The 14,526-nt window shown below is 34.4% G+C and overlaps 1 protein-coding gene across 3 annotated transcripts in view; it reads left to right on the top strand.

The window, feature by feature from the left end:
* MGAT4C (MGAT4 family member C) overlaps positions 1 to 14,526 on the top strand; it is a 677,866-nt gene that overhangs the window by 287,576 nt on the left and 375,764 nt on the right. The gene's annotated exons all lie outside the window — the stretch shown is intronic.

The raw sequence follows: 14,526 nt of genomic DNA, 5'->3' as shown, positions 1-14,526 counted from the left end.
GCAGAAAATATACATTTAATATGTTAAAACATTTGTAACTGTTTTAACGTAGCACTATAAGGATAGTGTGTGTAGCACTCGCTAACACTACAGTAAGTGGATCACCAAAATCATGACTGTAAGTGTGAAGTGCATGTCCATTTATGATCCACATTCTTCCATGAAGAAATGTGGAATGGGAGCATCAGAGCTGCACACTGAAGGGAGAAGGTGGCCCCTACTTATGAAACATAGCCCTCTTCTTTCCTAGAAGTATATAGAACAAAGCTTATAACAGTAGTATCCCAAACCTGCGATGGCCTTTCTTCCCCCTAGACCTCCGGCCCCTGTTAGCTGACATTAACAAGGCGTGACCCACTAATATTTCAGTTCTTTGAATATCAGTTATACCTCAATAAAGCTGTTCAAAAAATAAGGCATGGACACTTGAATTGGACAATAGTGTAAGAAGGTCAGAGAAGCTTACTTCGGTGTAGTGTCTCTTTACACCTTAGAGCTGTAGATGTGTCTCCATATAGCACTGAAGATAGTTTGCATTAGGAGCAGAGGCTTGGTTCTAGAACCATTTCTGCCACAGGTTAGTTGTCTAATCCTGGGAAGGTTGCCTAACCTCCCTAAGCCTTTGTTCCCTTATCTATATAACATCAATAAGACTTGTTATTCTCCATAAGATTCTTATACTTTATATGTGAACATTAACTGAGATGATATATTTATTTAGTATAGTATCTGGTGCCTCAGAAATGATCAATAAATGATAATTCCCAGAATTTTATTATTATGATATATTTCCTCTTTTACTCTTCTCAATGTCTGGTAATAAGGCAGCAGGCTTTGAGCCGAAGGGTGAGAGAATGGCAGCATAAGATTCTTCCTTTTTTTGAGATGAAAACATACACCAATGCTCTAAGGACATTGGTGAAATAGAAAATACCCAGATACTCATTGGCTGTGGTGAATCACACATTCAGAATTGTCAAGAGGCAGATGCCATAATATATTTCCTATCCAGATGAGTACCAAATAGGTGGTGTCCCTCTAATATTGAGAATATAGTTTCAAAATGAAAGGTCCTCAATAGATATTTGTGTGTGTATTGCATTTACATAGCTTGCTTCTATTATAGAAAAAGGAAAAGATTTTGCTTTTTTATTTACTTGATTGAGACAAAATATAGAGTATAGCATTGAATAGAATATACAGTTATTGATATAAGTTTAGATAATTATTATCACTATTATTAATTTTATTAACACTATTTAAATTGTGCAGAGACAAAAAGCCATCTCTCTATAATCAGAAAGAATATTTGTTATACAAATGCAAGTTTAATACCTCCATTCACCTTGGAAAACACAAGGTACTGGGGAAGCTGTATGCATGCAATACTTCAGTATTCTCATTGGAAATTCTCCTGTAATTTTCTTTGGCGGTTGGTGCAAGACATTTCAAATTTTGGACCAGAAGAGTCAGAGAGTGGACTCTGCTATCTAAAACATGCCACTGTCAGGATCCAAATCGTCAAATACAAGTGTAATATGTATAACAGTTTTGAATATATTAGGCCAGTGTATTTCTCATTCTTCTTAAATTATGATGAAAGTCTAGATGGTGTAATGTGCAGACCAAGAGATCCGGTGCCCTCTTTGTTGCCTGAGCTTGAATTCAGGTTCTATCACTTAATGGCAGTGTAGCTTTGAACACCTTACTTTATCTCTGTGTGCCTCAGACTTATTACTTATAAAATGGATGTAATAGTACCTATTTCCCTGAGTTGTTATAAGGATTAAAAGATTTAATAAATATGTTTTTAGAATAGTGCCTGGTATAAGAGATTAAGCTCTAGATAAGCATTTGTAATGATGATGGTGACATTAATGCCCAGCCACCCCACTCATGGTCAGTGGATTTCAGTGCTCCAGGGACTGAGCAGGCGTCACCTAGAACACTCAGCCATTTTCCAGCTCTGACTATCTAATTAGTTAAGTCAATCAATGGAAAGGTCAGGCTGAAAACTAGTCATTGAATATAATAATAACAAGCCCCCAAAACACTATAGTCCCAAACTCTCTTTAGATATCAAATGAAAAGTACTGAATTTTGCTCTAAGATGAAAACAGAACACTACATACAACATAAGAAAAGTTCTAACCATCTGGAGAAAGCATAGTACATTCGTAGTGATTACTGGAGGAAAAAGTGGGCAGAATCTAAAGAGAAAGATTAAACCTCTTAACAAGCATAGGAAATACTATTATTATTCCCCTTTTAGAGATGAGGAAATAGAAGTTTAAGGTTGCTAATATGTGGAGGAAAAGGTTCTGGAACCCAGGTTTTCCTGATTTAAACCCAGTGTTCCCAATACTTATTTCTTTCTATGTTTTATTACATATGTCAATTAACCAATGAGTCTAAGCCATGAAGAAAAACCTCACATTAATTTTCGTTTCTTACGTGCAAGGACAAATATTCAGGTCAATTTTTTGTGATTTGTTAAACTATACTAATAATTTTGATTTGCATATAATTCTAGCAAAGTTGGAAGATTGTATATCCAGAAAACATAGGCCTTATTTTCCTTTTGCTCGATATCTTTGACACTCCTTTTCTTTTTTATTTATTTATTTTACTATTGCAGTAACATTGGTTTATAATATTACATAAATTTCAGGGGCAAATCATAAAATATTTTGAATTCTGTGTAGATTACATCATGTTCACCACCCAAAGACTAATGACAATCCATCACCACACACATTGCCTAATGGCCACTTTCGCCCTCCTCCCTCGACCCTTCCCCTCTGGTAACCACTAATCCAAGCTCTTTTGATATGTGTTTGCTGTTTGTTGTTTTTATCTTCTACCTATGTGACACTCTTTTTCTAAAAATCTAGATTGTATGGTTCATGGACACAGATTTACAGCAAAGGTCCTCACTTTGACTTTCCCATTATAGAAAATGTGAAGAATAATGTTAATAATTTTTGATACATTAGGGATGGATATTTTAACACATCAAGATTTGTATTTTCCTAATTTTTACTTTCAATCACTTCTACCATGAGGCATTCCCAGATTCACTGAACTCGTATTTACATTACAGTGTAATTCAGTTATAGCATATCCCCTCCACACAAACACACATTTCTGCATTTGTGAACACATGTGCACACATACATTCAATGGGGGGACATATTATATATGTAGTTGATAGTCAAATTCTCAATTGTTGCAATATAGAAACTTCCATTTGTGTTAGAAGAATTCAAAACAAATATGACTGCCATATGTTTTCTGAAATTTCCCAAAAACAAAAATTTTATTTAAATAGAATGTTTATAGACTGATTAAAACTCTGGCTTGACTACTTTTATTTCAGGTTAAATGGCAATAGTAATAATATTACTTGAAAGCTTTTAAAGCATTTCATATTTAACATTTTATTCACTCCACTCTGACTATATAGTGCAGTGAAAAATATCTTTTTCTTTTTTTTGAGGAAGATTAACCCTGAGCTAACATGTGCTGTGAATCCTCCTCTTTTTGCCCAGGAAGACTGGCCCTGAGCTAACATCTGTACCCATCTTCCTCTACTTTTTACATGTGGGATGCCTGCCACAGCATCCCACAAGCGGTGAGTGGGTCCACACTGAGGATCTGAGCTGGTGAACCCTGGGCTGCCGAAGCGGAACGTGGGAACTAAACCACTGTGCTACTGGGCCGGCCCCAAAACATGTAACATTTTGACACTAATAGAAAACATTTTGAACTCTTAACACTTTCATTAACTAAGTAATGTAGTAAAATCAGGAATAATTTACAGTAAACAAACTAAGTACAGGCAAAGAGAGCATTGCAAAAGAAATCTCATAAAACAGCTGATTTTCTAATTCTTCTGCATCCTTCTCGTAAATGTGCTCAAAGAGACCATTTTATTCTGATGTTTGTGCGGATTACTTTCTGCCCATTCTCCATTTTTCTCCCTACACTGAACAACCAAATGAATAGGTGATAGCTCTCAGCATTTGACATAGTGGGAAAGATTAGCAGGAGCGTTGACTTTGACAAATCAGATATATTAAGACTTTGCTGGAGGGATCCACTGCAGAAAAGCTGGTTTGTCATTGTAGCCAAGATGTTTTTTTATTTTTTTCAAAAAAGCTCCACACACTACTTTTCAAAAATAGTGTGTTGAAATGGAACTTAATTGCATGCATATCTAAATTTTGAATTATTTTGCAGTATCCTGTTGAATTTTGCGACATTAGCCAGAATATTGACCCATATCATTTTATAAAAAGAAAATACAGATTTTAGGTTTCATTTCAAAATGAGAGTTACCATGGGCATAAAAATTGATTTTAAAATACTGCCTCTTTGACACAGAAGTTGTTTGTCGGCCAGAAGATTTAGGCTCCATTGCACTCTTACAACCGGAGCTATTGATATGTTTGTGTTTTTACGTGCTACAGCAATTTTTAAGATTGTCAAGAGTTGAAAAACAATATTTTTCCAAATCCATGACTCTTTCAGAGATACTGATGTTCTTTTAACTGATCTGTAAGTTTTGAAAAGCAATTGATTTCTCTTAAATTCTGTTTTTAAGGGTTAAGGCAACTGCCCAGGGCTTCTCACAGTTCCAAGACTTTGAACACTAGCTACAAATCTGCTGATAGAATTTTGTACCTCAGTTAACTGTGTTTAAGCCAGCATGAGAGTGGGAAAACAGAGGGACGGAGGTGGTGGGAAGGCAGATTTGAGTGGAAGAGTGTTTGGGTGGTAAAAAGTTTAATACATATAAACTCTATCTCCATTTATCATAGTGTTGTAGGTCCCTGATTTCTGTCATTCTAACATTTTTTATCATTCTATCTCTTCATTGAAAGAAACCCCAATTCTAAGCCTTGATTCAAGAAAAATCATATTTTGTACCAAACCATTAGTAAGTAACTTAGTTTCTCTTCCTGCGCTGATTTTGTGCATAAACTAAATTATTTGAGTGACTCATGAAATTAAGACTCACGATTTCTGCTCACGCTTCATATTTATATATTTTGTATTTCCTTGAATCTATGTCAGATATAGTTACAAATGTTGTATGGGATTTATATTTTTCTTCCTACATTATAGATTTATGCTGAAATGTAGGCAGCTTTTTTTCTTTCACTTTTGCCTTCATATTTGCCTCTCCACTCAACACATACATACAAAATGATCTCTACTGATGGTTTTTCCCATGTCCCATCACAACTCATTTAAAAGAGTCAAAATTAACCTTCCTTCTCTCAATACCACCACACACACCCCTCACACTATCACACACACTGATTTCTTGAGCATTAAGGGCTCATTTTCCTCTTATTACCCAACTACCACAAGATAACTTCATGAGGTAAAATGGCTTTATCCATTCATTTCTGCAGAAGAACCAAAATATTACTATCCACTTCTCTGTGTATTTTGACTACCCTGCTCCCTTTGGTACGTTTGTCTGAGACTAAAATGTCACCCTTTTCTTCTTCTAGTCACCTATTAGAATTCAGAATGAGTTTCTTACTTTATTTCTTGATCTAGGAAGCTGGAAAACTGGCTGAACTGCAAGAGCTGTGATTTATAGTTATATTTACCTATGCATATGTATTTAAACATATTGTGTATATATAGTGTGTATATACATAGTGTGTATATATATATACACACACACATATAAACACAAAAAGGCTGAAAGAAAACCAGGTTTCTTTTGTTCCTTTTTAATATTACCAAGTTCAAGCCCTGGGGTGTTAGAGTTTGGGATGGAAAACTTTCAGCAAGAATTTTTAACAGACCTGTAAAATTTAAGAAATCTTCTTAAGTTAGATGTAAGAAATCCTGCAATTTAATTAAATTCTTCATTAATTTCCTTTAGTTAGATAATGATTATGTTTCCTATATTTATATTTGGATTCCTATATTTAGAAATAATTTCCTATATTTAGATAACAGATCATGAAATTATAAGATATGAAGAGAGAAATAATGTTATTTTGTTTCCCTCGCGATTCCTGTGAATATTTTTGATTGAAACACACTATATAGTAGGCGCAATATTTTAAAATGATTTTTTTTACTGCTCTCTAACATAAACCTTTTCACGATAACCATAATAACTCCCAAAGCTAGAGAAATTTCTGAAAATTGTTCTGGATGAAAAACAAAAAAAAACCCAGAATTTTTCTAGGGAGTAATTTCAGTGGAATATTTGCTCTCAGCCTTCTACCAGTATTCCTTTACAGAGTCAAAAATGGTTTCTTGGCAAAATCCAATCAACTTTCTTTTTCTTCCTTTCCCCAGTTGTATTTACAATCTTTTTAATACTCTTTTCTCCTTTTTCTTACCTGAAGCTTTACTGTTTTGTTTTTATTTTAACTTTGTTTCTCCTTACTGGTTCTTTTTATAATCAGTTGCTCACGAGCTCAGTTCTTTGCAGTATTTTCTGAGTATTAATTCACATATTCTCTCTGTCATTTTTTTTGGAAAACTGAATAATCGTTCATTGCTTGTTTTGTGTTAAATACGCAAGCAGTCCATCAACCAGTCTGGCATAACCCAGACTTATATTTACATGTGTGACTCACAAATCATATCCTCTGACCATTCACTCTATCTCCAGTTAGTTATAAGGAGAGTTTGAAGTGAGAAAATCAAGATCATAGAATATTTTTTCACTAGTCTTTTGAAATAACTTCTCCAAGGAAAAAATAAGTGCAATGAATGTATATTCTTCGAATACATAATTATGAAATTTACTCAAGCCATATAGTGATTAACCATAAAGGTTCTGGAATGTAACTGGGCCCCAACCCTGTCTCCGACCATTTCTTCATTGTATGATCTTAGACAAGACACTCATGCTCATTAACCATCAGTTTTCTCATCTGTAAAAAGATCATAATAGTTGCAGCTACTTGTTTTGTGTGCTTGTTCTTGGTTTTGAGATAAATAAGATAAAATAGCCCCTGTAAAGTCTGTGATACAGCAATCCTTCGTTAAAGCCTAGATATCATTATCATCTTTGTGACCATTATTATTGTTAGAAAACAAAAACATCATTCATCTCTCTTCCTCCCTGCACTATACATCATCTAAGGCTGGCAATAAAATTCTCAAACACAGATACTGCCTATAAATGTTTTCCATTCAAATAATTTAAAGGTACAAATAATTAAATATTTTCCACAGTCAAGCATTTATTAGTCAAAAAATATGTACAGGTATCCACATTCACAGTCAGAGTGAATGTTTAATTCCAATATATTTTTGTTTATTTCAATTTATATGAATCATAATTTATTTGTGTTACATAAAAGCTGGTAAACAGTCATTAGTTACATGTGCTTTGTGCCAGATAGAAAATGCAAATAAATCTTTTCCATGGATATATTTTGCAACATTTAAATATATAATATGCTTGCATTTATGTTTTACTTTATTTTAACGAAGTGTACTTTAGCCTGAAAGAACACTGAAAATTCAGGTTCTTTCAATATTGAAGAACCCTTTGGTCATTGAATAATTTAGTAGAAAACATTAATTTTTTTTAAGGTTGAATTATGTGAAGGGTTTTTCAATTCACTTATTCATATTCTTGTCATATATAACATAAACCAATCAATTATGGAAAACAGAAAAGGAAAAGAATTCATTTTTCTAACTAATCAGTTTTCTCCACATTCTAAAAACTAATTGATCCATTGACTCTTATTAGGTGTGTGAGTTTCCTAGAGCTGCTGTAACAAAAGACCCCAAGTTGGGTAGCTTAAAACAACAAAATGTATTGTCTCACACATCTGAGGGCTACAAAGTCAGAAATCAAATGTTGGCAGGACCATGCTTCCTCCGGAACCTGTAGGGAAGAATCCTTTCTTACCTTTTCTGGTCACCAGTGTTTGCCAGCAATTTTTGACACTCCTTGGCTGGTAGATACGTTGATCTAATCTCTGCCTCCATTGCCACATGGGCATCTTCTCCATGTGTCTCCATCTTCACACGATCTTCCCAGTGTGTCTGTGTCTGAATTTCCCCCTCTTGTAATGACACCACTTGTATTGAATTAGAACCCACCCTATTGACCTCATGTTAACTAGATTACAACTGCAAAAAATCAACTTCCAAATATGGTCACATTCATAGGTACCAGAGGTTAGGATCTCAACATATCTTTTTTGAGGGATGCGATTCAACCTATAACATTGAGCATGTTGTTTCTTGTTCCTTCTTTCTCCTAGCCTTTTAAAGCATCCTCTTGGCTGCAATTTCCTGTCTATTCATCAAGCACCATTGACAACACACATACTTTTTATTCTTGCTGTTGAACAATGTCCAATCTAATAACCCCCCTGCCCCAAAGTTAGTAAAATGCTTTCTCTTCTTCTGCACACATATGACTGTATAGTTCTGGAGGCAGTTTTGAAACTGATAAGACTACTGCCACTACCCAACTATAGGGTCAATCCTTAAATGGATAATCAGTGTGGCTTGTAAATATTTCTTTACGTCATAGCTAGCTCCTCTTCTGCTCTCTGACAGTCATTTAATAACTTTCAGCATTCTCTCTAAGCCCTCTACCACTTCGATATAAACCTCATTCATAATTAAATTAATTACTGCTTCATAAAGAAAAATTTGACTCTGAAAAGGTAAGTTTTTCCACCTCAGAGGTAATTTATCCTGAAAATTTGTACCATGTTTCTCTCCACCTCAGCAGAAGACTTATTCCTTCTAGTGAATAAAATATACTTACAACTGGTTTTGCATCCTGTCTACCTTTGATTAACAATGTTGATTTAGTTAATATTTCCTCTTAGTCCCTTTTCAGTCTGTCTCTATTGGATTTTTTGCTGGTAGCATACAAATTTGTACATGTGTTCTTCAATACAAAAAAGAAGTTAAAATGCCCTTCTGATAAGCCTATTTCTCCTCCAAACAGCATTCTGTCTCATTCTCCTCCTAAGTCAAGTATTCTTATTTAAGAGTGATCCTCACCTGATTATATTTCATCAAATCCTATTTGTGCAATCAGGGTTTCACCTGCAGTACTCCGTTGAAACTGCTATGACAACTATCATGAACAATTACCATTTGCTACATTTTAGTATACATTTGAGTAGGATTTTGGTCATTTTTCATCTGACACTTCCATTCTCTTGATGGTTTCCCTGTTGCTTTTCTGGATATTCTTTCCAAGCATCCTACGTATTCCCTCTGAGTTCTTTTTAAATGTTAGGATACGTTAGAGTTATAATCCATAGTCCTCTTCCATCATTCTGTATATTTTGCTTAAGTAATTATATCCAGTCTCAGAGTTTTCTCCAGGCCCAAACTATGCTCTTACCATCATATTCTTTGCATTAGTCCCCATAACATGTTATTTACACTTCCAAGTATCTCTTAAATTCGTCTCCTTCTCTATCATCTCTATCCTCAAAATTTAATCTAGTCTTCCTCCCTCTATTCCTCCTTCCCTCTCTTCCTTCCTCTCATTCTTTATCAACTATTGTAATGGATTCCTCAAAATTTTTTGTCCCCATAAATCCTCTCCAAATTCTTGCCAGGATTTTTCTAAAACTCATATCATTCCTTGTCTTTAAATGTCTTCAATTATCCATGATCTCTTCCTTGTCTATTGAGAAAAAAAGTCCAGATTTAGATTGCCATCAATGTCCTTAATATCATGGACCTTGCCTGTGACTCCAAACTCATGTTCCTTCATTTCTCCATAAATACACTATGCGCCGGTGTACCTGATGATCATCTCTCTCCAGTCTTACCTCCTCTCATCACAGATGTTGTAGTCATCTTTGTATGTGTAGTTAATAGCATAATGTCTGGTATAATGTGAATGTTAATAAATATGGAATGAGTGATAGTTGAGGGAAAGGAGTCTGATATCCATGTTATTCAAGGAGCTATTCCAATCTTTCCCCAATTAGAGCTTCTGAACATGACTGAGTTCTCTTCTGTAATTTAGGTCTGCTGATGTAGTGATGTGATTTTCTTTTGCTAGAGATGAAGAATAAACAAGTCATTGGGATCCAGGTGCCACTTTGCCTCTCATCCATTCTTCTCTTTCCCAACAATTTTTCCATAGATTACCTGTCCATTACTGCTGCTAGGATGGAAGTGGAAAGTAAAGAAAGCAGAGATTTGTCTAGTACCACCTATTGCAACTCAAATCATCTTGCCATAGATCATTGTTAGAAATTCTTATGAGATGCAGTACAAATAGGGCTCAGTCATATTATGGGTTAAATTTTCTCTTCAGGGAGAAGAGGCATTTGGCCTGTAAAATGAACAATCATTTATAACACGGAATGCAGCAGCTTCAAATAGCTACTACTTCCACTGATGAAATTAAGGAAATGTCAGTTTGGGAAAAGTGGCTGGAATTAATAAGCAATTCTTCCCATCTGGTTCCAAGTGAAACAGCCCTGTAACAAGTACACTTGTAGCAGGACATCTAATCTCCTATTGAGCAGTCAGCCATTAAGGTACATAGAAAAACCAGAAAAGACACAATGATTAGCATTATAGATCTTCAACATGAATTAAATTTACTTTGGCTCAAAAAAGTAACTAATGATTGTTTTAAAACATCTACAATTAAGAACATCTTGTTATAGCTCTAAAAAATGAGATTTTTCTGACAACTCATGTATTGTCTAAATCAATAAAAAAGTAGCTAATATGTGCTCAGCATCTTATAAAGGAGGCTCTTGGGTTTGAAATTATTCTTATGAGAATAGGATTAACTTGCTACATTTTGATGAACAAGTATAATATCGTAAACACTACATTCGTGAGGGGAATATTGAAAAGTCAGGAATCTATTTTTCTGTACAGTATATCGATTGATGCATATGATTTCCTAGTCTGAGAATTTGTTTCACTCTAATTAAGATCCATTTTTAGAATCTTCAGGTTTATTTCTCACAATAGTCAACTTAGTTCAAGGTCTTGATTCTTAAAAATAATTGAGAGGCATAGAAACTATCAAACGAATTATTCATTTTACTTTTTTCTCTCTCTCTTCTCAAAATTTTATTCAAATTTTCTTATACACTTGTAAAGAAAATTAAAAAATAAATCTCTGAGGTTACTTGAATACTTCATGGAAAGTTTCTTCTTCGAAATGCTTTCTTGTTCTAGAGTCAAAACCTACTATTAACTATATATTTTGCACAGACAATTCTGGTTAATTAACAAAGTAGTTACTAAAAAAAAAGTGTCTCTTTCTCTTTCTCTTCCTTCCCCCTTCCCTCCTTCCCTCCTTTTCTTCCTCCTCCACACCTCCCTCCTTCTCCCCCTCCACCATTATACTAACTTGGCCAAACCAACCAAGTTAAATCCAACCCTCATGTCTATACCTGAGAAGCTGAAGATGGCAGGAGAAAACCATACACTCTTATTGACTGGTTTCGCAGACAGTTCATGAGCACTAATTTACGTGGGCCCCTTGGTACAACATCACAATCTTACTGCATTTCCCTTGGAAAATTAGTCTCAAGAATCTTTTATTTTATAACATCTCTGCTCTGATCACAACTTCCCTGTCTCCTAACTTTCAGCTGCCTCCTCTTTCTATTTCACTGACATAAACTCTCAGAAGAGAATTTCCACATCTCCATCTCCCATCCACACCTCTCAGGCAATAGATTTCATCCTTTCTCACAAAATTAGAACATAATTCCACTAATTTGTCACTTGCAGACTTACGTTTCTGGCTATGTATACTCTTCTGAGTTCCAGTCTTGCATTCAATGCATTAGACATCTTATCTTCAGGTTCAATATGTCATTTCATTCATTTTTCCCTGAACAATCTTCTTTGCCTCTTGTTGTTAACTTTTCACTTACTGTTTTAGCCAAAACCTAGAAGAGTGAAGTCATCTTTCACTCTTTCCTCTTCCTCAACAGCACCTCTGACATTAATTTCACTTCTATTTGTGAAATGTCTACAGTTGGTCCTCAATCCCTCTATTTTTATATCAAATACTTTTTTAATACTCTTTTTTTAATATCTGGGCAATTAGAATGGTTCCACAGCTGATCTCTTTGCCTCTATTCTAGATCTGCAATACATCTTGCATATTATTGTGAACAGTTATCAGTACAAAGATGAATTTAAACAGGCAGATTTCATGACCAAAATGCTTTATACTGATACATTGTAAAAATTCATCGCCTAACAGGATATACTCTGAAGTAGAATAACTTAAATTTAAGCAACAGCTCTTCCACTCTGGAGTTTTGCTTAAAATTTTAAATTTTTGTGCCACAGTTTCATCGTCTGTAGATTAGGAATAATAACAGTAACTTTTAAAGGGTTGTCTTAGTGATGAAATGATATACATTTAAAGTGCCTGGAGCACACCAAGCTTCTGTAATGCTAATTTGCATTATCATTATTACTGTCTTGACTTTGGATTCTTTAGGTGCTTCTATTGTGGCATATTACTATTATTATCATTATTATTATTATTATTATCACTATTTCTAGTACCTAGCACAATTCCTAGAACGTAGTATTTCTTGGATAAAATTTGATTGGCCCAATGCATAAACTTATAGTTACTTTTCATTAATATCTGCACTAACTGATTTCCAGAAATAAGGTAACTTAGTGAGTACTGTGGAATTTGTAGTTCATTACAGAGCACTTACTTTCTTAGATGTTGAGTGTATCTATTCATAGGCTTAGTCCTGCTTTCCCTACTAGACTGCTACAACCCAACCAGGAAACATACTTGTGGCCATGAAAGGAAAACAGAATAGAAATGTCTGAAACCTTTTCCTGATCTCTGCAAAAAGTCATTGAATGACTGAACCTAGATAACCACGAAGCATGCTGGAAGAAATTTCTGAAACTGAAAAGAATAGCTAGATAATATTTAGAGGACAGCAAAAATGATCAGGAGAATAGCTGGCCATTTTATTCTGGAAAGATGGGACCTAAGTTTTATCTTTTCCTTTGATTAACAAAATCAATAGTGAGGTCAACCTAGCAGCTTCTTCAGAGAGGACAAAAGAAAAAGTTTAGTAAGCTTGATTTGCTGAGTGACAAGTATTACAGAATTTATTTTTGATTTGTCTCTGCCTACCAAAGATTGTTATAATTCTGCCTTCAATAATAGACTGCATATGTGAATTTTGCAGAGAGAATCTAGCTATGACAGACCAATTAGGAAAGTAAAAGATAAATAAAAACATAAAATAAGAAAAATTTAAAAATCTCCACTACACAAGAAGTTATGTATATACTGTTTATTGTGTAATACCATTTTGTTTTTTCTAGTTATAAGAATGACTAGGACAAAAAGATTTCAGTTTGTTCCAGTTAATTTTTGCTTCGCAAAATTTTCCCCAAACAGTGGTATAAATCCTCTGAGAACACTCAATTCATCTCAGAAAATAAACCGTCTCACTCCTTAAATATATTGTGAGTGACTGAAAGTCTATGATAGGTCATATTTCTATTAAAGGCTCACACCACGAAGCATACATTTTGCTGAACAGAATTTCATTTTGATATCACCCGTGTGTGAATTCAAATGTATTTTATGGTCACACTATTTTTTAAAATAGAAGAGCTTTGCTCATTCCTGCAAATGTGTGTGTGTGCGTGTGTGTGTGTGTGTGTGTGTCTGTGTCCTGATACCAACAAATTACAGGAAGTATTTTTAATCTGTCCTGGGAAGTTGCCTGGCAACAACATTAGAGTCAATTGCATTGCAGGGTGCAATATATGCCCATGTTTAGATTGCTATTTATCTTCATTATAACCAAGTAATTTAAGTTGTCAACTCTCTTGTGACTATTGGATATCTGTTAACTATATATTTAATGCTTGACTAGACTGTGCTTCCAAAAAGAAAAAAGCAGCTATAAATTTCTGTGTTGGGTTTAAACCTTATGGCAGACATAAGGGTACAATATGTCTTCATCTTCTTGGAAAAACACTGTCTTTCTACCAAGTGTGTAGTAAATGGACCTTACAGAGTAGTGAGGGGTGTGATTTATTCACAAATTCATACAAGATAAACATTTTATGACACTGAATCAAACTGCACCTGAGGGGATTGTTGAACCAAATGGCAAACTGATTAAACTTAAAAAAAAAAAATGTAATATCCAAACCTAGTAACCTCCGTTTTAAAATGACATTAATCCTGCTGAGCTACAAGAGAGTATGCATTTTTAAGCAAATAAAAACTTCACCTAAACTTTCTTTTCTTCCCCATAAAGCCTGAATGCTGCATATTCAATGTTCTCATAACTTTTTTAGAATAAATAACAATGGTCAAATGCGATGTAATCATTTCCTCTTTACACATTTTAGTTACATCCTAATAGCATATATAATCTTAAATGGCATCTTCCATTGTAATTTGGTATATACTACCAAAAATTATAATGCTGAGAAAAGATGCTTTATTATATACCCTACGAGAATATTTTTAATGAAGATATTAAGTTCTACCATGTATTT

This window comes from Equus asinus, chromosome 4, assembly GCF_041296235.1.
Source record: "Equus asinus isolate D_3611 breed Donkey chromosome 4, EquAss-T2T_v2, whole genome shotgun sequence".
In the NCBI taxonomy this organism is placed as follows: Eukaryota; Metazoa; Chordata; class Mammalia; order Perissodactyla; family Equidae; genus Equus; species Equus asinus.
Note: the sequence above shows the minus strand (reverse complement) of the source record. Positions and strands in the feature narration are given on the sequence as shown.